The sequence below is a fragment of the Symsagittifera roscoffensis genome, chromosome 7 (assembly GCF_963678635.1).
Source record: "Symsagittifera roscoffensis chromosome 7, txSymRosc1.1, whole genome shotgun sequence".
In the NCBI taxonomy this organism is placed as follows: Eukaryota; Metazoa; Xenacoelomorpha; order Acoela; family Convolutidae; genus Symsagittifera; species Symsagittifera roscoffensis.
In genome coordinates this window covers 16,338,414-16,362,299 of record NC_087068.1, presented here as the reverse complement: position 1 = coordinate 16,362,299, position 23,886 = coordinate 16,338,414, and the positions used below count along the sequence as shown (strand labels likewise).

Here is a 23,886-nt window from a genome sequence, read left to right as displayed (position 1 = left end):
GAGTTATATCATGAATTTTCTGACAATGAGCGTTATCGTCATGTATGTGTGGAAGATCAGCACTACTGAGGGTAAATTCATTTTCATAGATGGAAGAGAAATCGCCGAAGGCAAAAAGAAGATTTGCCGAAGGCAGTAGGGAGAGTCTGACTCCGAGTTAATAGACAATGTTTCAAAGTCAATTAAACCTTCCTCCAATTCGGTTTCACTATACCGGTGCACGAGAAATCCAGCGTCGGATGGTTCAAAGGATTCATTAACTGTACGAATAAACAAAACTCTCAGCTGAAATATTATATTCATAATCTATTTTTTCCTTTCGATTGTCAAAAATAGGGATTAACAAACTAACCAATATGTTGATTAGGAGCAGAGAAGTTAAATAATTGCAAATCCAAAGTCTCTCTTACTCGATTATTGTCGTACACTATCTTCAGCAAAGCCTATTGTTTGCCTTAAGGCGCATTCGAGACCTAAGAAGCGAAATATATGCAGACGTCGACGGAATGTTTATCTAAATATGGTTACCAGAGTGCTATTGGTCTCAATTGGGACCACGTCACCGAAAGGTTGATTTTAAGGACAGGAAATAGTAACAAATTCAAAATCTACGTGACTATTGCATTGTCGGTCTCGAAATTTTGCAAAACAATTTTTTTGTCTAGATTTGCTTCCGAAAAAAAAATACGCAGTATCCGCCGACATCGAAGGATTGCAGATCGGATAAATTAACTGCTCTTGGTATCAAATGCGACCAGTTCACCGATACGCTGAGCGTGAGCAGAGGATTTTATATAAAATTCAAAGTCTCTGCGAACCCCCTCCTGTTGGTCGCAAATTGCTGCACAACCTTTAATTTGTCTTAATACGCTTCCCAAAATTACAAAAAGACAGGGTCCACTGGAGTCGAAGGAGATTTTCGCAGGTCAACTTAGAACTTCTTGATACGTTTTTTTGTATTTTTTGCGCCAAATCGACTACAGATAAGATATCAATGAGATTCCTGATACCAGGCATAAGTTCAGGGCAAGCATTATCCGACTAGCGCAAATTACGCTCCCTGTCAAACAGCCATCGATCAATTCTGTTTATGCCGCGCTGATTAAATTTAACACGGATATTAATCATGGGCTCATTAAAAGTCCGGAAACAAGACTAAAACCTGCTAAAGCCAGAGTTAGAAACGCTAAAGTAATCCATACCTCACCGAAAACTCCGAAAACCGCTTTGCAAGTTATCCTTATTCGATCGAAGCACGTCACAGTACGTTGGTTGTAAGCAGAAGAGTCACTCGCGAACTCTAAATTTGAGTTACACAGCAATCAGTGCAAAGTTTTTTGTCGTCTGAGCAGGCTCAATTTTTGAGTGTATCTGGCAGTTAGTTGATATGCAGTGGGGCGATCCATTGTCAAACGAGTTTTACCGCAGATTCATTTAATGGTTCTCAAGTTTGTCTAACGTTAACAAACAAGCCCTAATCACTATTTTGAATTTCCAGTGGATGAGATTGAATTACTAATACTCGGTGAAAGCTCATTGGATGTTTACTGATATATTACATACCTTCGCGACTGGAAAAACCTCACTGATAGCTGTGTACTTGCAATTTGCGCTCTTCTTCACCGAAGCAAGAATAGCCCCCCTGAAGATTTTTCGATTTTAGTTTGTGAAGTTCAAGCTGCGCTTCTTGTTATTCATCTGAAGAGTTATATCATGAATTTTCTGACAATGAGCGTTATCGTCATGTATGTGTGGAAGATCAGCACTACTGAGGGTAATTTCATTTTCATAGATGGAAGAGAAATCGCCGAAGGCAAAAAGAAGATTGAAATGGGGTTGAATTAGTTCGAGAACAGCTACGTTCACAAGCATTTGACTATGAAAATTATGTATCAGTAGATAAGATTATACAGAAGATATCTGTTCAACTACCTGAGGATCAGTCGGTATTTTCTAATTATGGCGTCGACTTGAGTCTTTTCTTTGTTTGTGATTTATTGCAGATTCCGACGTGTGTTAGATTAAAATGAGAGAAAAGGACCACGTTATCCGCATAAGCTTACCATATTGTAAAAGTACATTACTTGATGATATGTAGTGATACTATAAACTTTGATATAAGCGGTTGTACAATAAGCTTCTTTTTTATAAAGTATTGCATTCTTCTCCAAAGTAAAAAACGAAGATATATCATCTGCAGGACAATACTTGAATCATCAGTCCTTTACATATCTAGAGTTTAAAAAGCTGTTGAAAGAATTTTTCCATAATAATGAGTAGAACTAGTAGATAGTAGAGGTAATAGATAACAGAAGTTTCTTTTGTTTCTGTAGTAAATACAACAGCTGTTCTCTTCTTCTGTAAAGCTTGGAATAGTAAGTTTTAATGAAAACTTCCTGCAAAATGGTAGCGCAAAATTCAGGTTTTTTCCCACTTCTTGTGGACACCTAAGACCACATGAAAACAGTTCTGGTGATGTTGCACAAATCCCTTTACTGCAAACCCTTTACTTATTCAAAGCACAGTCCCGGCTGCAAAAAGAATTGCTTTGAGGTTGAGGCTCTAGAGATTGAAGAAGTTTTCAGTGGACGCAAAAACTCAAAGATTTTGCGAGAGATTTTGAAACAAAAACTGTTCGGAAGCAATTGGGAGGTTGAAAGAAGAAATCAAATTGTAACACTAGTGGAACAAATCAATTTCTCGAAACGGTAGGTCGAAAAGATATTGCTCTTGCAAAGACGCTGACAATATAAATTGAAATGATTTAAGTTAGACAATTTCGTTTGAGGGCTTTTACAAATTCTTCATTAGAGCTTTTTGACATAATCTCAGTTTCGGAAACGTTTATTTGATCTTACACTGCCTATTCCCAATTTTTCCCCAATACTTCACTATACGGAAACACTATTAAGTTTGAGTTTGAGACAAATTGTCCATATTTGAATGTGCATGATACCAATCTTAGTTCAAAACTTAATTTAAACATAGGTAGGTTGTTTGATACTTTAAAAAAAAGCAGAGCACGCAGCAAAGACAGAGAATGAGTCTCTGATGGGGAGACCAAAAAGGTAGTTTAAATAAGTACACTATCTATTACAGTCTCTATTTTCAAAATGTGAAGTTTATTCTAAAAAATTAACGGTTTACAACGCTTTACAATTTGATTATATCTTTGATTGATGGATTTCAAATTGTCGTCTGTTAACAATAAGTGACTTCTTGCTTTTACAATGGGATGATTTTCAAAAAATTTCCGGAAAAAATTTGATTTTCATCCGTTCACTGATAGAGCAATTTCCTTAGGAATCAGAACAACAATCTGAATCTACGGGATTATTGCTATTGATTTGTATATGAAAACTTTTTACTATCAAAAACCAACGTTTGAAATTGTACTTATTCGAGGAAGACCTACTTTTACATGTTGATCCAAATTATCCAAATGATTGTTTACTGATGATCCAAATGATCGTTTAAAAATTGTTGGTTGATTGCTGTTCACTAAAGGAATTGCAGTAGCTGAAGCTAATTGTCAAATTTTGCTATGAAATCTGGGAAGAAAACTGCTCATTACAATTACATAGAAGTTATAGCCGAAACGTTTGTAAATCCATCTCATCGAAGCCAGTTTATCCAGGGATAAATTTTCAAAAATGCTCTGATCTCTGATAAATAAAAGCTTTTGCAATGGATACAAACGTAGTTGTTGTCTGTTATTTTCAGGCAAATCCAAATATTTTTTCATCAATTTCAGATGAGAGCTCGGATTTATTCGACGTTAAAAAGAACTTGGTTCAGTAAATTCAAACTTTCATTGGTGTCTTTATGTTAGAGTAATCAAAGCAATGCATTTTAACGATGTGTTTTCAGCTCTCCTTGGGGAAGACTTGTAAAAATACTATATCCCAGTTATTGGATTAATTTTACTACAGGACGCAGCTGGGCAGTTAGTGGAGAAGGTTTAAATGTTTTTTCCAATTTTATTTGGAGCAAGTAACGGAAGTAATTGTGTTGGAAGATAGACAATCAGTTTCTCAAATTGATAAAATTAGAACAGTCAACAAAGTTATTTATTTTTTTCTGAAAATTTATGTTCCTCTAACTATTTTAATTTTTTCTGAAGTTTCATCGTTATGGTACCGAGAAATTTTCACAAACTGAATTCTAAAGCTGTTCCTCGCAGTCTTTTTTTTCCTGCACATAAGACATGCGTATGGGCTTTATTGATTCGGTACCTAAATGCAAGTAGGCCACCTACCTTTTTTGTCCTAAATCATATCATGAAATTATCGTTTTTTGTTTTCAGATGAAAATCACGTAAGAAGTGCAAAGATGGATAATTTTTGCATGTGCAAGCTTTTGAGGAAAATTTTGAGCTCTGATTTGAATACATGGGATATCATCCTCTGATAAAGTTACTTCTCTAAAAAATACCTTTTTGAAACTATCAACTCAACTTCAAGCAAAAATAGAGGGCACCACTGGATCTTGATTTCTCGATTGAAAAAAAAAACGATCACTTTGCTGACTTGTTGGGTAGATAATTTTATTCTTTTCTGTCAAAAATCATTGGTAATAGTTTGCCGGAAAACTAAAAAAAACTGATAAAGTGTGAGAAAATTAACGCAACTTATTCATAAATTCTTCAATGTTTTGAAATTTATAAGTAATTATATGTAAAACTGCAGTTCTTTGTGAATTATTGCAAAAATATTATGATACGATGCAAGTTATTTTACAAAAATTTATATATTTTCCTTGTAAGTTAATTTTTTTTCGAAAAAAATGATGTTTCTATCGATGTTTAAGTAGGTTTTAGCTTAGAATCAGCTGACAAAAAGCATCCAGCTCAACTTGGATCAAATTTTATTTTTTTGAAAGTTTTACAGAAAACATGAGGGAAAAAAACTGAAACTTACCAATTCTGTTCCCAATCTTAACTCTATGCTCAATTTTCATACACAGATTGGCTGAAGGAGAACCCAAAAACATATCCTAATACTTGTAAAACTCAGCTCCAAGCTCAGCTCCCCCTTCCAAGCTCAGCTCCAACATATACTACTCATCTTGAAAACATGCTTGTTTTTTGTATTTGTTTGACGACCCTCACAATTCAAATGAAGTTGGTTCCGCCCATGGGCAGAAGTTCATGTGTGATGGCTATTAAGCGCTTTATCTCAAGGCGAGTAAGAGCCTTGGTGATTTGGTCGGACAATGACTCGAACTTTTACGAGCTGAAAAAGAATTGTTTTTTGCACCAAAAGTTTCAGAAGCTCCATAGTCGCTCCATCTCAAAGGATTGAATTTGATCTATAGAGCGCCCCACATGAAGAGGTTAGAGCCAAGAAAACTGACTGACAGGGTTTTGAACACTAACATGTGCTTAAACGAAAGTTCGCTCATCACCAGTCCTCTCGACAATGCTGCCTGTTCTGACAATGCTGCCGTGCTGCCGATTCAGACAATCCAAGTAGTGTCGAGGTTTTGACGCCAAATCAACCTTTACTGGTTCAGCGCAACTTGATGTTTCCGTCCTTACAATCGAGTGAAAGTTGTTTCCACTCAAAGCGCGATACATGTGCGCAGTCTTACGCAAACTTAATCTGGCAGCGATATTCGAGTGAGTTTGTTCCTACTCTTAATAAGAGAATTAAGTGGCACAGCCTTACCCAAAATATTTGAAGAACGGGACACTTAATGTGAGTGGTAGAATTGAATCATCTTAGGGGTTAGCGCGTTTAACGTCGCTAAACTGCAGAAAAAATAACGTTCTCTGTTCCGAAAACTAAACCTTACTGTTCGTGAAGCTGGTTCCAGTTCTCGCTCTTTTGGAACGAAGGATTTTACTACTACACTAGCTAAAGTAAATACATACAGTTATTAGTACAAATGTAGCGTACTTGTTAGTCATTTCAAGCTATATAAAAGAGTGTACAAATATTGCCTTCCGGAGTGTTTAGCGTGTGTTTGATTCTCATCTAAATTGTTTTATTTGTATATGCAAATCAACTGAAACATACAAAAAAAAACATGTTTAAAAAACTTAGTTGCAAATCGGTTTGCAATCAAAATTTTGTTAGAAATGATGTGCACTGACAATTTTTTCCCTCTGTGTTAAGTGAAAAAACCCACAATGTGTCAGATCTGTTCGATAAACAATTTTGTTTTTTTTTCCTGTGCAATTCGTTATGATTTTTCCGTTTTTTGAGAAATCAATTCTCAACTTTATGTAATTCTTTTTCTGTTACCCTTTTTTTCATAATTGGCGAGAAAGTCTCATTTTTTAGCTGATATAATTCCAGAAACCTTGAATACGTACTCAGGCAACAAACAAGACTGCTCCTATCAAGGCAATGTTCTAAATGTGCTGTAACGACCTTTGTTTTAAAAAAAACATCAACTGAAACACACCAATTGGAAAAAAAATTCTGTTTTCATAAATTTGGTAAACTTCCTCCATATCATGCCAAGTGAAAAGCTATTTCTTCAGCACCTTTTAACCTAATATTAACAGCAAAAATCTAGCTGGGTTTATTTGAAACTGTTTTTGAGCAATTTAGTAGCTGCTTAATCTTTAGAGGCAAGAAACATCTCGTTGTTCAATTGACCCAAATTAGACAATTTAGCAAATTTCCAACTACCAAAATTTTTGAAAAAAAAAAAACAGTTTTTTTTAATTCTCAGGTAGTACTTAGCATTCAAATGGTTTTAAAAAGTTCAGAGAAAATTAAACCATTTAAAAAATTGAAACTTTTCTGGAGATATAAACCTCACCGAACACACTTTTCTAACTTCCCGGGTCGAGAGCTCGATTCATGTTTCGACTTTCTTGGCCAAAAATCGGCATGTGTCGACTTTCGCGGCCAATTTTTGTTGTGTTTCGACTTTCACGTCCAAGTTTTGGTTTGTTTCGAGTTTTTCAGCAAACTTTGGTATATTTCGACTTTCTCGACCCAACTAAAAATTTTCGACTTTGCTCGACGCTGTTCAGATATAATTCGACTTGTTGACCGACAATTTTCAGAACTTCGTTTGTCGACCTCGCACAGATATGTTTCCATTTTTTCGACACAAAACCAATATAGTTCAATTTTCTCGACTTTCTCGAACAACAATTTTTAAAAAATGAAAACTTGAATTTGTTTGTTTGGCTCTGCATAGATACATTCCGACTTTTTCGACCAAAAAATGATATGTTTCGACTTTCTCAATTAATTTTTAAAAGTTTTTTTGAACTCGCATAGATACGAACGAAAACTTTTCCTTTTATTTTTGATCCATCTCAAAACCAAAAAGGTTGATTGAAATCCGTTTTGATTTTCAATATAATAAATTTCTTGTATACTTTTATTCTACCTATTGCAGTTTGAGCGAAACTGGATTTTGTTTTGACTTTCTCGACATATGTTTAAAATTTCTCGACCTATGTTTTGACTTTGTCGACGGAAAATGGGTATGTATTGTCTTTGTGGTGCTTGACTCAAAAATGCTTCTTGACCGCAAAGTTTCATTCGCAAAGTTGCAGTTGCTCGACTTTCAAAGTCGAAACATAGGTCGAGCAGCTCAACTCTGTCAGAATTGTTATACCCTATCTTTTAATCCGTGGGTTTACGAGATTTCAGTAACCCTAAAAAAACATTGTTGCCGAATCAGCACAGTATTTTTTCAGAAGTCATTCCATTCTTAATTCAAACTAAAAAAAAAAGAATTTCATTTAGTTACAAGAAGTAATCGTATACCTCGTCATTACAATGGGATGGTCACAGTTTTGTCCCCTTTTGCTCACACTGGGTAGGGAAAATGTCCCTACCCTTGCTAATACAGGGGGACGAAATTGTCCCTATCCGTTGCAAACATAGGGGGACAAAACTGTCCCTGCCCACTGAAAACACAGCAGAATAAATTTGTCCCTTTTTCCAGTTCCCCCTGTTTTGTATTACAAAATGGTTAAATGATTACATGTTTTGCTTCCACTTTCTCGCTTTGTTCTCACACATGAGTGACCTATCCTTACATCCTCTAAAAAATTTACCAATGGTAGTAAAATTCAGTTAAAAAATCTGCTTTTGCCTGTAAAACTATAAAACAGCATACGTTCAAAATCGTTTATACCACCAACAGAGCAAAAGCCTTTTTGAAAAACCATTTCAGCTTTGCAGTCAAATTAGCTTAGATTACAAACACGCTGTGAAATTAAGGAAATTTTGTTATCACAACTCTATATCAACTCAACTCGACCCAAATTGCCACTAGTTTTTTACGCCTCAATGTCAAACACATAATAAACCTAAAAACTGCATATCAGCTTTCAGAAATACAAGTTTTAAGCGCTACAAAGTTTTGATTTATGAAATATTTCAACTCTAACGGCTGCTTTAAACTAAAGTTTTCGAAAATAACTATGAAGAATTTAAACTCGAAATGTCTTTTGAAGTTTTTCAGAGTAAGTCTTCATACTAAATGAAATGAGAGGAGTTTACTTTATTTCACATAAGGTTACCAAGCATCGCAATGAAATGAGGGGTTGATTTCAATATACATCAGAAAAAAAAGATTTTATATGATCTGTTGCGAGTGGGGAGAGGTTGGTAAGTAAAAGTCAACCAAAGTAGTATCCAAATCACTTCTATTAGTTTTCATCGCTATCGATTAAATTAGCTCTTTTTGGGGTGTTGGTATGTCGTTTCTTCTCCTTCCGACTTTTCACCCTCTACTGCCTGATCATCGATGAGCTCACAGTAGGGAGAGTCTGACTCCGAGTTAATAGACAATGTTTCAAAGTCAATTAAACCTTCCTCTAATTCGGTTTCACTATACCGGTGCACGAGAAATCCAGCGTCGGATGGTTCAAAGGATTCATTAACTGTACGAATAAACAAAACTCTCAGCTGAAATATTATATTCATAATCTATTTTTTCCTTTCGATTGTCAAAAATAGGGATTAACAAACTAACCATTTGTAAAGATGCTGTACATCTTGGCTTTGAGCAAAAAAAACTCCACTAGAACGCCCCCTGATGATTCATCCCTAAACTGTAGTATTCGTTTTTTTGACGGAATACGAGGACCCTGTGGGGAATAATTGGAGAAATCAAACTCGTTTTTCATTGAAATTTTTGATGGTTGTCATATAAATTGTTTGTAGAAATTTCATATACAAGAGTCGGTATCAGTGTAAGGAAGATTTCAAACCAAAACTCTTTTTCATTGTCACATAGCATCAAATGTATCGACAAACCACAAACCGCACGCAGCACCCACAATTGTTGGTTTTTTTCCACACAAACGATTTTTTCCCAATGTCACAGCTGCTAATTTTTTCGAGAAATTCTTGAAATTTTTAATATTATGCTGATCTGTTTTCCATAAAAACTGAGCAAGGTTTCTAACCAATTCCACTTTCAATCTTTTTCATGGACTTTTGCATGTTTTTTTATAAGCAGCGTTTATAAATAATTTGAAAAAGTGTTCATCAAACATGTTCTTAGCTTTTTTGTTTCTTGAGAGCTTAGCTGTATAAATGGTTCCAATCAAAAGCTTTGCTCGAATTGGAGGACTCGATATACTTTCTTAGTTCTTAATCTTAACTCAGCTTGAAGTTCGAGTGTGATATAATGAACCGATTAGTTTTTCTTATCCATCAATGGTTGAAGAAGTTTTTTGGTCTCACTCATTGGTTTATACTGCAAGCGATTTCCGAGTTTAGTTTGAAACTCACTGAGGCAAGTGATGTCAACAACTTCTTCCGTGGGTGTCAATTGGAAGTCTCTATGTATGTCATGGAGTTCGGTAAGATCTTCTAGATCGACTTCGAGATAAAATCCAGAGTGAGATCTATCCTCTCATCATATCTCTTACCATTTCCACATGCTTCTTCTGGGCGAGAAGCTCCAATGGTGATTTAAAAATTTTCATAAAAACCTTCCACGCTAGGTTGGCAGCTGAATAAAACTCTGTTGATTCCAGTCCATTTGAAGCAAAACAAACTTCACGAAAATCTTGAAAAACGCCAGCAAGAAGCAGAGTATCGCATAGCAATTACAAATCGTAGTATGAACCTATGTTTTTACACCGATGTTGCTCAAAAACTTTGTTTGCATGGTCATGGTTTTCTTTTGAAATTTAGGGTTTCCCACCGTTCAGGGTATCTGTCCATTCGTCAAATTGGAAGTAACACAACTTCATCAATTTTATCGAAACCAACCATATAATTATCCGGATGGTATGCTGTTTGCTTTACCAAATCGATATCAACTGCTCATCTACCGAGTCCATGGAAGTGCTTTTCTTAAAATTGAAAGTCATCTACTGGCAAGTATGCAACTAATTTTTGAGTGTATTTGACATAAATCTAAATGAATCGATGAATCGCATTTCGTCAAAAATAGGTACCGTTTTTGCAGGAATGTGGATTTCCTTTTTGAAAACTTCGAGACTTAAGGAATATAAGTCTCCTCAGTTGATGGAATTATCTAAGGTTTTTTCTGATGTTGCATTTGTTCAAGGCCAAGCAAAGATGGTGCAAATCATATCCTGACAAGTTGTTTGCTATCACTGAGGTGAGTTTTGGAGTGAGTCTGTTTATATTACGGAGATAATGCAACCATCCTAAAAACTTTCCAGAGTAATGTCAGTGATCGAGATGTTTGGGTTCGTTTTCTTTAATTTCATTTTCACATATCCAACAGACTGTTGCTTTGCTTCTCGATTGTTCTACAATTCCCATCGTTGTTTACTCATGAGCCAGTTGTTCAATGGCCTAACAAAGTCCTGCATACAATCGGGTAATCCTTTCATTTTCCAGAATTTTTCATTGTGGCGTTGAAACTCATTATGATTACAGCATAACCACAGAGACCATGCTACTGTAAATTTTGTGTATGACTTTTTGATGTATTATTAGATGCTGACCTCACGGGTACTCTTATCGATTCTAGATCAAATTAAACAACCAACGGATAGTATCTCTTTTCCTTCTCTTTCTAATTTGTAACTTTTGTTTTCCTCGTTCGGCATTGTGATTCTGACAACTCCGTATTCGTAACATAGTTCGATGTGACATTTGTAGACTTCGTCCGAATAGCTTACCCGTAAACAATTTCTACAAAAACAGCTCGGTCAACAGGTTTTAGGTTCCGTAGATTCAGTGCCAAATTTCTAAAAATCTGAATGAGAACATAGTGGTATCGAAGCCCGTCGGTCAGAAGCAACAATTCCACCACAAATTAACTTTATATTTTGGAAACACGTTATGGTATCTGTTCCCAATTGTGGTAACTGAAAATTTAAAAAAAAAACATTTCCAATTGTTTCTCTTTGAGTATGCGATAGTTGGTTTTTGAAACCACTCATAAACAAATAGTAACCGAAGATGTTGATCTGGCAAAAATTCTCGTTTTCAAATTCACCGATTGAGTCGATTGGCATGTGTATTTGGCATGATCCTCTTGGTTGGTGTGCTGAGGGGTTTCGTGATCTGTACAGCCATGGAATCATTTTATGTCTCCAGGAGACTGACGCGTGAATCACCCTCGGAATGTACTGTCCTAGAAAGGTGGCTTTGAAGCATAACAAGAAACAATTGGAATCTTCAACATTTCTAAAACATAATAGAGATCCTAGAGATGCTAGACTCAGAGTAATTGCAATATAAGATCTTGGTCGTAGGGGCAAGAACCGTGCCAGCTTGACTTGGATCCGACCATTTATTTTATTTTTCAGCCGCTACCATAATGAGTGAAGCTACCGAGATTGTTTATCACTTGTTGAACCAGTTCAAGAGACTGACCATCCGATAGAACTACACATCAGATAGAAATCATATCCGTGTTTGCTAACAATGGCAGCTCCTTAGCTTCACCTTTTCCGACTGATTTGAACAAGTCTATTTTGACCCTAAGCTGAACCTTTTGGGGGCTGACGTGGCTTGCAAGGACCTTGTTGACTTCCTCACAACGTCAACAAAGTATGAAAGTAGATCAAGTACATTCGAGACTGGTATATTATATACTGTCAAGTTTCCAACGAAAGCTGATCCATCGGGCAAATATTGTCTTGCAATTAGTGTAAATTTAGTCAATTGGGTTTTCCATGTGCAGCGATGAGTTGGTCATCAAAAACCGCTTTGTCCGTGTAAGTCTCACGACTGTAAACACATTCGTAAACAACAGCTGAATCATGTTTTTCTCTGGCATGGTGGTTCATACCTATAAAAAATCAAGAATGAAAACCTTAATTTTCACACTCAAACCACTTCGCTGGCAATGTTTCTTTATGTCGTCGTAGGCTTCGATTATCGGCGAAGTCTCGAGGACAACAAACTGGCGACAATTTTTGGTTTTTTTGATTGGTGAATTCTCTCAAGAAGTTGAAAAAAACTTATTCGCAAAAGCTTAACAAATTTTTTGGATTTGAGAGAGATAGTTTTATTTCAATCAAAGACAGTTGAAGTTGAGATGGCAAAAACTAACGTGAAGTTTTGGGTTGAAGATTGAAGCTCATGAAGTAGTTAATCACAATGCGTATGGTTAAAAGGGTGTATGGTTCTTTATTGTTTGGCAGTTTATTTTTAAGTTGAGTTACTCAGTCTTGCTAAGGAATGAACGATTCTTACTTTGTGGTTGCGTATTTCCTTTAAAAGACTTTTACTTCACAATGTGTTTAACCTTCTACACTTTTGATACTGTTCAGTTTGAAAAGATAACTAATTCGATAGGAGGTGATGGGATCTAAGTGGAAAGCGATCACGAATTATAGGAGGAAAAGGATTACCTTTTTATTCAAGAAGAGTTCTGTAATATGATTGCATGTTTTGCATGGCTTGTTATTTTTTTGTATATGCATAACGTTTTTTTGTTTGCATGCTAGCGTGTGTGTATGTAAAATAGTCTGAAAGTATGCTTGAATGTTTTTGTTTGATGCTTTGCAAATAGTGTTTGCTTTGAAGTATTTCAAACCAAATCCTGCAAAATATTGAGGCATGGCCGATTGGTTAATGGGCAATAGCTTACTCAGCGTTAACAGTCGCTACGCTCCTCGGGAACGCCTCTCGCTCTGTAAGGCCAAGAAAAAACTTATCAATTTGATATCGAAAAAAAGAGGTTTTTTTTTACAAAGAAACTGTTTGTCTTCATATCCAATCAAATCTTCCCCATTCAATTGTTCATGATTTCCTGAAAAGTGTTTCAATCCATATTCAAAATTTTCACAAAAAACTTTAATTAATAAATTTTCTCTACCTCATTTCTACAAAAAGTTATCAATTCTTGGTTTTAAAATTTTGGTAAAAATGTAATAAAACGCTTCAAAGACTATTTATTGACTAATAAGAGTCAGGGCACAATTTAGAAAACGGTAAATGTTCAATCGAAAAATGTAAATGATGAAATTGAAGAAGAAATGATTTTTTTGGAAATAAAAAAAGAACTGTTTTTCTGAAAGTTATTTTCCTCTCTGCCCCAAGAGTCTTGGATAACCCAACCAGGCAAGAAATACAATGAGATTGAGTGTGGAGTGTTTGAAAAAGCCAAAAAAATAGTTGGATATCCAACATGAAAATGTACAGTCTTCCATATTTAGTTTTCTTTGGAAAAACAAAGCTATCATTATCCTGAGGAGACAATGAAAATGGGATCAACAGTGAGCAATTATATTTCTATATCACTCTCACAACTAGCAAAAATAATTGATATCATTTCTTCGTAAACTTGTGAATATTTCAAAGGAAAAATGAAACAAGTCAAATCTATCTTAGCAATTTTGCTTATGAATGTTTGCTGCTGAAATATTTGAGACATATAAATAAAATTAGTTTTTTTTCTCTCTCGTTTTTTTTCAATTAGATTTCTATTTTCACTTTCGATTGAAAACTACAGAGCAAACTTGAGCTCAAAGAAAGAATCAGGAACAATCAATAAACAAAAATTAAGCAACTAAGATTCAAAAAAAACTTTCTAATTTAAATTGCCAAAAAATTCAAAAAAAAACAATCATGATGGAAAGAAAAATTTTTGAGTTTTTAGAAATCGCTAAATTGCGGTTTGCGTTTTTTTGGCACATAACAAGCATGAAACGGCGAAGTCTCGGATGCTAAACTTGGTCCAATGGAGCCATGACTAATGAAAGAAGAAAAAGAAGACTGCTGCTGCTGGGGGTTTCAGAAAAACCTGGTTTCATTGAGTGTATGGGCGTCTGCTGTTCCACGTCTTGTTCTGTTCAAGCTGGCGATTCAATCAAATCAATATCCCAGTAGGATGCTCGCTCTGCCACATCCCTAAAAAACCCTCTGAATGAAAATCGTAGTCGAACAGTTACTTTTCCTTCAACGCATGAAGAGTCTCTAACATCAGTGAGCTTTAGCGAAGGATAGCTTTCTGTCACAAAACAACTCTCGTTGACCCGTTTTCTATTCTGTATGAGGAGTTTGATCTAGCTGAATATTTGGTAGTATCAGGTGGTTTTTAGTGACCCAATCGTCGTAATCGCTGCTGCGTCTTGGTTCTTGGTTTTAGTTTGTTCCCAGGACTGTCTGCTTGTTGATGCATATTCCATTTCTGCTGCACAGCTACAAAAGACTGACTGGTTTTTATAGAAGTTTTCCCAATAAAATTAATTGAAAATATTTATAGTGGTGTTGCCATTTTTGAAAACATTTGTTGATTTCTGTTCTTGGTGACTGTTTTTGTTCAGGTTGACTTTAGGAGACTGAAAAAAAGTAGTAAATAATTTTGATTCTAGTTATCGTTGTTGGTGGTCTGAGTTGTGGTCAGTTACCACAAATCCTTTACCATAAACTTGTGATATGTTTTAAGGGCTTATGCAGCTTCAGAAGAACACTGAAGGCTTTGAAGATCAAAATTTCAAAGAAACCAAGTGGCGTCTTTTTATGATATCCTCAGGACAACTAGACCCGAAGGTTTACACTTCAAAGACATAACATGTTTACCACCAGGGTAAAATAGTAAACAATTATAACCTAATAAAGTCTTGTTAGACAAAAATGACTTGTGTAACTGAAACTCATGAAAACTAACCGCAAAAATAGTTAAATTCTTCCACTGACGCTCAAGGCATACCACAAAAGTCAGTCAGCCAAGTTTAGCTATCCGCTAGCTAAATCATTCTTAAGTTGTGTCTTACATAAAACAGTTGCAAAAAAATCTCCACTATGCAGATGTAAACACGCTTGAAAGTGATAAGGACTTTTGTGATGATTTTCGTGATAATTTTTTAGGAGGAAAACGTTTATTCACAGTTGGAAGTAAGTCAATTGAAAATACAGCTACCAATCTAAAACTAAAATTGTATCAAAAGAATGATAATGGGGTGTTCAAAATGTATAAGCACTTACTTTGACGACGAACAAATTTGATTTTATAGCAGATAGTTTTTAAAAAGTTGAAACAAATGGTCAAAGTACCAACCGGCAAAAAAAAAACACGACTTTCACAACAGGAAGTGAACCTCAAAAATGATGACACGGATCAAAAAGATTGGTTTGCCCCGGAAAAGACTTAAACAGTGAAAAAGGCGACAAGGAAGAAGAATAATCTAACAAAAAGTATCGAATGGGTTGATCAATTTGAGCATACCAGCTTTAATTAAAGTTCAAAATAGTTATCGCCTCAGCAATTGTTTGAATATTTCAAACATTTTAGGAAAAATTTTGAATTTTCACTTCTAAACATTGAACACTGTCTCAACCCTTCGTCTTATTACTAGCATTGCATTTGAGTCCATCCAAATCAAAACTTTTGTTTTGCCGATCGCTTGACAATGGAGAACCTTATTTACATGTTCTCATTGAATGTACAACGAATGCGTTGATGCAGTTAACAAATCGACATCCTTCATTGTGCTTTGCCCTCTTTCTTCATTTGGTCATGGAGTGAAGCAAAGGTCATCTATCAGGACCACTGATGGAAAAACTGAAAGTTGATGTTGATTACAACTCGACTAACAACTTTGACATTGGGGGAGCTCCTGTGCAAAACGATTGCCGCAATTTTGTTTTGCTTTTCAGGCTCGATTCATTCAAACTCAAACTGACCTATTAATGTAACGATTGAAAGTTTTATCAGAATATTGAATGATGATACTTTTCAAAAATTATTGATTATGTTTGGAGTTAGTATTGTCGTTTAGAGATTGATTCATATAATTTCTTTTTTAAATTATAAGGGATAAAAAAATTCAATTTCTAAGAACTGTTTTTAGAGCCTGACAGAATGCAGGCCGCAAGTGTTCTATCAAACAAAAATTTTTTGAAAAAATTCAATTATAAATTGTTATTGTAAGACATCGGTATCACAAAATTATAACATCATATTTTTAACAAAACGCATTGTATCATGGTCGTTCACTTTAAAACCGAAAAAAAAGCACAACATGAGTTTGATAAATACAAAAAAAAAAACACAAACCGAGCTAGGTGATTAAACTGGCTCGTTCATCAGTATTTGGTTTCCTTCATGAGTAAAGTAATTCATACTTTTCTATGCATGTGAATAGTTGGGTAGTCCTTGTCCAAGAGGATCTGCACAAATAACTTGAATGCCAGCTTCAGCGAATAGAAATCAGTGAGCTCTTGGCTGGTCTGACTTGGATGCGTTCACTATCATGAAATCATTGACGCTTTTCATTACTGTTACAAATGCTAAGTTAGCTGAAAAAAAGTCTCGAAATCGATGTTACAAATGAATCGTTGAATAAACTCAGTAATCAGCAAATTGTTCATTTTCCTTTTTGATTCATTTTATGGGAGTGTCTTTTGATATTTTTTTATTGGAACGCACATAAACTGTTGATGTACGTTCTCTCATGAAAAGTGACTCCACAGTATCCGCCAGCGGTGCATCAAACGTCCTTTCTAGTGAAAAGGTGAAATTAGTCAAATCAGGACGACTAAAGACTCCTGAAAAGCCTCCTGTGTAAAAACCTCCTGAGTAGGTGAGATCAAATGCCATAGTATAATGACTGTGATAATTAGTCAAACTGATTCCCTGACTATTGTTCAAAAAAAATCTAGAGCCTCCAATGTGTTATTGTAGATTCTTTTGTTATCAGTCGTATACAGAGTACTTGTGTTGGGTAAACCTTTTTGGTACACAATGATTTCAATCAGCCGAACTTTGATAATGAAAGGGGTCTGTTCGATTTGTACCCAAGAATGCTGTCAAAATCGTTCAACAAACTGGGTCTTTGGCAAAAATATCTTTTTGTCGCCAGCTTTGTACACCAGTTGTGGCTGAAAGAGCCCCTGGGTAAAATATCATTTTTGTTTTTTATTGCTGTTGTTTTCAATATAGTTTTTTCTATCGATGATAGCATAAAGTCTGTTACTGCTTATTTTCGCACATGTACGTTAGCTTCGCTGATTCGAACTTGGTAATGTTTTTGTCGATACTCTGACTTAATAACAGAATCATTAGGAGATCGTCTCAGAGAAATTCTAATTGTTACACCACCAATTAGACGCTTGTCAAATGATAAGAAATTTTTACCAAATATAGGAAGGCGCTAGATGCAGCTACAATTCGCTTACGTTTCGCAACTGTGTCCGCGACATCATCAGCCTGCCATTAGCACCATCAATGAATGGCGGACTATCAATATAACATTGTCCTAGACAAGCAGGCTTTGTTTGTTTTGCCTCCTTACTGTGTAAAATTTTAGTCTGAAAAAATTGCTCCATTCAAGGAAATTGTGCATTCGGAAAAAAAAGATGAAAAGGGATTTTCGACCAATAATGGCGTGTCTCGTTGTGCTGCTTCTGTAGCATGAGTTTACAGGACATCACCATTACTTTGAACAATACCCGCTAAAAACTCCAAGCGAGTTCGTTGAAGATCGATAAATTTGTTTCTAGCTCGTGGAACTTCATTTTCGAGGATGGGAACATCAGGTGAATAAGATGAACCAGTTTTTTGAGTGAATGCATTTTCAAAAGCAACGATTAAATGAGTTTTTTTAAATATATCTAATGAGCTGTGAGTTGCTTCATTTGGTATTAAGTTTGAAAGTTTTTCGTATTTTGGTGAAAAAAATGGAGTTCGTTTCTTTTGAATGAGAGTTTTTGTTTCTCTTTTTGTTCTTTTGGCCCTTCTCCGTTTTCTGATCATATGAGTTTTGCTCCAACCAGCTTCAACTTGCTTTTCAATCGTGTTTTTTACTGTATTTTCAAGGCTTGTTTTGCTGTTTATCTTTCGAGTTGCTATATCTATTAATTCGGGTGATGCTTGAACAGTTAATTCTTTTCCAGTATGTTTTGCTGCTGGTACTATAGGTTTCCAAGCCATTGGAAGTGGTTGTCGTCCAATACTCATAGCCAGAGCCCCGAAGCCACTAACCCGCCGTCTGTATTGCCTGAAAAGTGTGGCATGGTTTCTTGATTATGATAGTACGCCGCCATAATCTTAATCAGAAAATTTTGAAACTCTCCTCCCGCAAACCATACAAGTATACCGCTTTCTGTCCGTAGACTTACAGCAATGCTCTGGATGTAATTTCAAGGAGTTTTTTTATAATCCAAGTTGATAAAAACTTTGCGATGTTTTGGTTCAAGGCTGCAAGCTTAACCGTTTTTAAATATTCGATTTATATCAATGACTCGTAACAACGGACCCTGGCTGATAATGAATGAAGATAATGAATGATGTCTAAGTACATAAAAACTATTTGGTTTACAGCAGAGATATCAACAGGGTAGTCAGAGATGATATTTTGTGATGTGAGAGTGCTATGGGTATGACTGGACTCTTAAAACCAAAATGGTAGCCCGTTCTATCTCGTACACCTCCGATTGATTTCGTTGAATAGTTTCTCGATTTAATCATTTTCACTCTCTTTGATTTCGATTGTCTCTCTATCATATGGTCTAGATATTTTGTCGTTTGTGACTTTAAGGCTTGCTTTAACTTTGTTTTTTTTTGTAGTAGTAGTAGTAGTCTCTTTTGGTATCAGTCACATTGTTAAAATGAGAAGGAAAAGTTATTTCTGTCAATGCAACTCTCAACTCTCTTTGTAGATTGTTAACTTCGCTGAACAGAATTTTCCAGTTCTCTAGCGAGTGGACATTGAAAATGTTCATTAAGCTGATGACACCAGTGTAAAAAAAAACGTTTTTTTTTCCGCTTCTTAATTAATCAGACCTAGTTTAATTTATTCCTTTTTTTCCAAGAACCTGATTAATTCGGGCTCCTGAAATTTACCCTCTATTGGTTCCTTATTGGCGTCGATGAGAATATAATTTGGTGACTTCCGAAAGAAATGTGATTTTTTGCTTCTGGAACGTCCTTTTTGGTCACTTTGTTCGGGGCTAATTAATTTGGGCTTTTTCATGTAAGAGTACGTTCATTTGTCCTCCAATTTCTTATGCATCAAACACTTTAGTAGTTGAATGTTTTTTTTTTTGCGAAAGCAAATTTTTTCACTTTCTGTTGTATAAGTTTCAATGCCTTTTTTCTCACTTAAATTTGGAAGGACCCCTTGAATTCAATGTCTTTATCTACCACAACTTTTTATGATTTGTTTGAAAGCTTCTGCATTGAAGTGGCATTGAAGTGGCACGTTGAAGTGGCACATTGAAGTGGCACGTTTTGATTTCGATGGTTGTATACAAAGAAAGTGGGACATGCAATCCACTGCAACCATAATGGCTTTGACAGTTAATGGTTTTGATGTAATCTGAACGTTTACCAATATACGCCAGGTCAATTGACCATATTTCGTTTATGTCATAAGATATCACGTTAAGACGAAGTCTTTTGCAACAAACAATTCGATATTTTGTATATGCAGGCTCTCTATATAAAAAATGTTTCACTTTACATTGCGAAACTGTTGATTCCTCTTTTAAATTCCTTAAATTGCGAAAAAAGCTGGAACTTTATTCGTAAATTTAGTTTTCAATCGTTTTTTTTTCAGCTGCTGCAGTCTTGCAGTTTTTTGTTTTCGATTCTGTCTTCTCTGTCTTAGCAGAGTCTTAATCGTTTGCGGGCGTTCCGTACGCTTCAGAGTCTTCTCTTTTTTCTCATTCTTCATCTTCTCGTTTGGCTTTTTGCATGGCCCGTTCTCTTTCACTGTTTGCAACATTCCCTCTGATTCTGAGTGTTTTAATGCTTTTTCAGCCGGAATTTGTCAAGGTTTTTTCTAGAGAAAGGTTGGCGGTAGATGTTGAAGGGGAATAAGTGGAAACTATGCTTGTTTGCTACTGTTGAGCTTGTTTCGCAGTCGCTGATTGAACCGCGACTTGGCTTGCTTGTTCATGGCCATCTTTTTGTCCGCCAAACTTGAGAGACCTCAAAATCAGTGCGAAAGCAGGGTTGTGTAGTTTTTCACTTTGTTGTTGTATATCATACAAAAAAACTGATGCTTTAGGACCGGTTTAAATTTTATCAACGTAAAGCTCTTCAATATTTCTGATTTTTTTGACTCGCTTGCTCTGATTTTCAAATAATTTCCAGAACTTTTTTTTGCTCGCTTAAGTTTGTTTTTGTCCATGAGTTAAAATTTTTTAATACACTACGTTCAGAAGATAATGTCTCATTAAGCTCAACACTTGTTTTCAATTCATTTCCTTCATTTTCAGTCAGAGGGACATCTTGATCTTGTAGATATTTTTCTGCTTTGGCAACGGTGTTTCAGGGTTGTTATGTCTGGAGGATGAGTTGCTGTTGTTGTTGTTCTTGTTGTTGTTATTGTTGTTGTTGTTGTTGTTGTCGCTGCTGTTGTTGCTGTTGTTGTTGTTGTTGTTGTTGTTGTTGTTGTTGTTGTTGTTTTTGTTGTTGTTGTTGTTGCAATTATGAATCTTAAGCTGTTCATGTATATTAATTGCGGTTTCTTATGTTTGATAAGTTCTTAAGCAAAGTGTATTCTGCATGTGGTTGTTCTCTGATCTACATATGCTTCGGAGCAAATTCTTCTGCTGCTATTTTTATGCTGTCAAACACTTGAAGAAAAAAAGTTTAAGTCTGATTACATAAAAGCCTTGTTTGCTCAAAATAATTCGTTTTCAAATTTGGTTTTTGGGTTGATTAAAATCATGTATGTTTTTTTCAAATTTATTGAGATTTGAGATGCTGACAGGTGCATTACCGTTGACTACATTGAGAAAGCGTTCAAAAAGAACCGATAAAGTTCAACTTTTTGATGTTTTTTTTTCATAAAGCCCTTAGTTGAGTTGGATTCAACTGTACCATGTGCTGCAGAATATTTTTTTTGCGTTCGTTTGCGATGGGATTCATTTCTGCCTTATTTAATGGAAATTAGAAACTGACGTTCAAGGTGGTATTATCTTTGAACACATCTGAGACAGTCTGTTCTTCGGGGATCTAAATCTATTACTAGATGTCCAAAGCTGTCCTTTGTAGCCAATTAATACACGTTTTGTAATAATTTGGATACATTAAGTGGCCTTCCGAGATAATCAAGTTGCTGAATATCAAAAGATGAAAAGAACAAAATGATGAATTCGGTCAAATCAAAACTTTGTGACCATCGGCTTTGTTGGAATAAACTATTTTCAACTTTAATAACATCTAAGTCCTTGTGTTTTTCCTGCCGTTGCTAGCTTAACGACTTGTTTATCACTTTTATTTTCTTTGCTTGAGTCATCAAATTAAAGCAGACCGTTTTCAATATTTCTCATACAATCAAATTTTTTGTCTGTCAAATAAAACAAATTAATTTTTTGATGGTTTTCTGGAAATTTTAAATTTTTTGAGTTGTTTGGGATACATAATAAGCTCTCGTTGATATAATTATGTCAGTGATCGATTCGGTAGCTTTGGCGTGATTTTTGATTGACTAAAAAAGCCAAAGCTGGTCGTTTTGGAGTTAAATTTTTGGAGCCGATTTTCGCAAAGTAGTTTGCGCCACATCAATTTGGCTGAAATTCTTAGCAAGTTTAATTTTAATTATTTTTTGTCTGAATCAGCCCAATTTGAGAACAACAAGTTTTAAATTCACGATTCAACCTTTTTTTCCGGACAGTTTTTGTCAGCATTGTATAATTCGCCTGCAGCGAAATATAAATTAGACTAAATACCATGCCTGAATTCAATTTTAAATTTCAAAATTGTTGAGATTCGGGAGGCTGACAGGTACATTACCGTTGACAACATTGAGCAAGCGTTCATAGGGAACTGATAAAAGATGACTTTTAAAAAAAACCGTAGTTGATTTGCGTTCAACTGTACCGTGTGCTGCAGAACATATAATTTTTTCGCGTTCACTTGTGATGGGTGTCACTTCTGGCTTATTTAATAGTAAAAAGAAAATTGACGGTCCAGGTGTTATTATGTTTAAACAGTATCTGAGACAGTATGTTGTTCGGGGATCTAAATCAATTAGTAGATGTCCAAAGTTGTCCTCCGTAGCCAGTTCATACACATTTTGTAAAATTATGAGTACATTAAGTTGCCTTCCGATGTAATCAAGTTGCTGATTATCACGAGGTGATTTGATCAAATTGATGTGAGATTCAATCAAATCAAAAATTAGTGACCATCGGCTTTGTTGGAATAACCTATTTAAAACAATAATAACATCTAAGCCCTTGTGTCTTCCTGCCGTTGCTAGTTTAAAGAACTTTTATCCTTGTAAATTTTTTCGCATGGGTTATCAAACACTAGCACAAACATTTCAGTGTTTCTCAAACAATCAACTTTATCTAAGCTTACAAATTCTATTTGACTTGTGCGAGCCTTAAACTTTTCCTGAAATAAAGGTTGAATATCTTCGTAAAAATATAACGCTAGTTTGAATTTGAAATAATATATTCTTCCTGTCAATAGCTTGAATTTCAACTATGTTTTTCCAGATCTCGAAGGTCCTACGACTGCCATAAACATTGTTGTCGATTTATCAATTGTTTTTCATAAATAAGGTTTTGTAGCACGTACGCAACTGAACCCAAATATATTGAAAACCAAACTGATGTTTTTTCACAGCTTAGTTGCGTCCAAGAATGTGTATAGATCCAAAATAACTATTAATACTACAATCAAAAACATTTAATGAGACATAAAAACGGCTTCTGACCTGACGACAGAAACATCATCAAAGAATTTCAAAGGTTTTTATTCGGTTCTACTTTGATCATACACAATATCTGTAAATATAGTCGCATCAGGCTCATGGCTCATCAAAAGTTTATTACAACATTTTCAAATTTTTCATTTGATTTGTCTCTCTCTCTCTCTCTCTTTCTTTTTCTATCTCCAACTCTTCATCTATATCAACGGTTTCTCAAAAAGATAGACAAACATATGTTGATGTCATGAAAAACAATTATTTATACGTCTGAACAAAAAAAAATCTTGTATCTCGTATAACCTCTAGAATCGCTAGTTATTTCATTGACATTTTCATGTATTTCAACTACATGATTGGCTGGAACATGATCCATTTTTTCATGAAATACAATTTTTTTTACAGATTCTTTTACAAATTCTGAACATCATCAGGTAGGTCACTGCTGCTGAGATCCATTTAAACTCCGCGTTGATGTTTGGGTATTAAGACTAGCCTGGGAAGAAAAAACTTCTCGTTTTCTGGCTAAAATTTTGAGTATATTTGTATTGTTGAAAATAGTTGATTTGGTCAATCACCAGGAGTTGGTCAATCCCTTCTTAAATTAGACACTTCTTCTCCCAAAAGCGCAATTTATTCTTTCCGCTGAACCACATGACCTCGGCATTTAATCCTTTCTTCTCTGGTCAAAGATGTTTTAATGTCACTATCTGGAGTCATCCTAGCACATAACACTAAACTCGGCGATAGGCACGTCTCCACATTTGCTACTCTCTCGTTGTTGCTCAACCAATCATGAAAGAACTTTCTTTTTTTCAGGGCGCTGTGATTCGTGGAGTTGTAATGATATATAT

General features: G+C 35.3%; 1 protein-coding gene across 1 annotated transcript in view; it reads left to right on the top strand.

The window, feature by feature from the left end:
• Positions 1-23,886, top strand: part of LOC134850944 (centrosomal protein of 164 kDa-like) — a 556,693-nt gene that overhangs the window by 63,187 nt on the left and 469,620 nt on the right. The window lies entirely within an intron of this gene.